Source organism: Clupea harengus, chromosome 13 (genome assembly GCF_900700415.2).
Source record: "Clupea harengus chromosome 13, Ch_v2.0.2, whole genome shotgun sequence".
NCBI lineage: Eukaryota > Metazoa > Chordata > Actinopteri > Clupeiformes > Clupeidae > Clupea > Clupea harengus.
This window is the reverse complement of record NC_045164.1, coordinates 29172336-29174835: the sequence shown is the minus strand read 5'-3', so window position 1 is coordinate 29174835 and position 2500 is coordinate 29172336. Positions and strand designations below refer to the sequence as shown.

Sequence of the window (2500 nt, the reverse complement as noted above, 5' to 3'; positions counted from 1 at the left end):
TGGTATTTTTTGTCATATTCAGATTTGTAATGATGATTGCTGGGTAATATGTATGCTGTTGTCCAATGTCAAGTCTCTATTTGATCATGTGACGAGACGATATGATAGTTTAGGCGCAACATCTGAACGTCAAGACCAACAAGCTGACTGGGCAAATAAATATCTGTGACAACGTGATTACAGGAGGCAAACTGGTATCAGGGAAGAAGTTAAAAATAAACTGTCATCTGGAGAGTTTAAAAGAATACAAAACGAGGGGAATCTACTGTATGGAGATATTTCTGCTTAGTAGTCAACGCGGATTTATTAAACCTGGATGGTTGGGGGAGAGAGATGAACGTCAAAACCGACAAACTGGGCCAGAGGCAAAAGCACCTGCAAGCTGAACACAATGGCTTTCAAACATAAGCATGATAAGGCATTGAACATTCCATATTTAAATATCTTAATAAGTAGTCAAGTAAACGTGTTTGCTTCACATGCTTCTCCCCTGTACAAAAGCGTCAGCTAAATGACTAAATGTAAATGGATTAGACCTCGATTGTTGGACTATGTAGATCGTTTTATAACGAACTTTGTGCACTTAAAGTTTTTAAAAAAAGAAACTGTCATCTGGAGAGTTTAAAACGACACTCGAGGGGAAATTTACTGTAGGCCTATGGAGATATTTCTGTCGGATGGCATCATATTCTTTGCGGATTCTAATGAGGCTGTTTGATATGTCCAATGTAAGAAGTGTGAAGCTTTAATGAAATATGATTGATGCCATCCTCTTTCTCCACAACATGGATTAAACATCGATGGTTGGACTATGTAGATACTTTTATAAGGAATGTGTCCATGTACTTACATTTTTCAAGAAAAAAGATAATCTTCAATGGTAAGACTTGTTTTATTCGCGCCTCTTCTGGTGTAGCATATAACGTGAGTTTTATTTAGGCATATCAGATACATAGCGTGTGTAATGTGTAGGCCATTTCATTCCGTTCTTGCAATGTGAATAATTCATTTCAATATGCTTATATCCCTTTTGTGCGCGCTTGTGCGTTTAACGGGGCTTGTTTGTGTGAGCCAGTGCATTTATCATTCATCTGTTGATGCTCGAGTTTAATAAAGGCAGGCTATTCTTAAGAAACGTATGTAAATGTGTCAGTAGTATGAACAGTTGAGACATTGACTCATTGGGGTTCGGACTAAATATTTACTTGCTGTCGGGCTGGGGTAGGGCTGGGACAAGTCAGCGCGATAAGGCATTGAACATTCCATATTTAACTTGGCATAGTCGCCCCATAATGCCGTGCGGCGGGCACATACTTTTCTCGATGTGATGCAGCGCATAGACATATATACATGTCTATGATGCAGCGCCCAACGATGTTCTTTAACAATGTTCCTTACTGTTCTAATTGCATGTCGTTGTTCTGTGTTGGAACGGAGTTTATACAGGTGTGTGACGGTAGCACAGTCTGTTCGTGATAACTTGTAGCAGGGCATAAAGCCCGTGCCATTTTGACATTGTATTGTGTTTAGTGTTTAATTAAAAGCCATAACAAATATTCCACACTTCCGTGATTTGTTACAATATCTTAATAAGTAGTGAAGTCAACGTGGATTCTATGGATTAAATTCATTTATTGACACATCTTTTCAGGACGGCCACAGCGCTTTTAAAACGACGTGTTTATAAGTTACATTATTCAAAGATGGTAGATAAAAGGCGAGATAATCGCCAGGTGTAATAAGCCTACTTTCTCATTATGTGTGTGTGTTAGGGTTTGTAATGCAATGGTGTTGGCTGCAAGTTAACTCCACTTCACGTTAAGGTTAGCTTTTGTATATGAGCATTCATTTCAACTGTTCCATCATCTGAAATATCACGGTGTCGAAAAACAAACCTTTGATCTAAACAGAATATTCAGTATGGAATGGGAATATTTCAGAGCAGGGCTATCTTTTATCGCGTTTGACAAATATGCTCCGATTGCTGTGATGTCTCCTGTGAGAATGGGATAGTATTCTCTCCTATGAATTCGCGGTCATTTGAACGTCCTTATAAGTGTTTCAGAAATATCTTCAGACCTCTTCTGTTATGTTTGTTCATAATCAACTAGAAGAAGCTTGTGAGACGGTCTACAGGCTATTCATAAAAAACATACGTAAATGTGTCATTAGTATGAAATCCGTTCGTATCCGAAAAAGTTACAAAAATCGAGAGGTAGACGTCGGTGTCCGTCCAGCTCTCCGAAGGGCTCGGATGGGCTCGGATGGGCGTTCCACCACGGGGAAGGGTGTTGCCAAGGCGTGGCTATGTGTCCGGACGGACACCGACGCAGATCTATAATTCGGGCTTAAGAGTCAGAGTGAGAGAGAGAGAGTGAGAGTGAGAGTCTGAGAGAGTGAGAGTGAGAGAGAGTCTGAGAGAGTGAGAGTGAGAGTCTGAGAGAGAGAGAGAGAGTGAGAGAGAGGCCCAGGATGCGATCTGATTCACACACACACACAC

General features: G+C 40.4%; 1 protein-coding gene across 7 annotated transcripts in view; it reads right to left on the bottom strand.

Annotated features, from left to right (window-relative positions):
• The window catches only part of efr3a (EFR3 homolog A (S. cerevisiae)), a 35739-nt gene that overhangs the window by 31770 nt on the left and 1469 nt on the right, over nucleotides 1–2500 (bottom strand). The gene's annotated exons all lie outside the window — the stretch shown is intronic.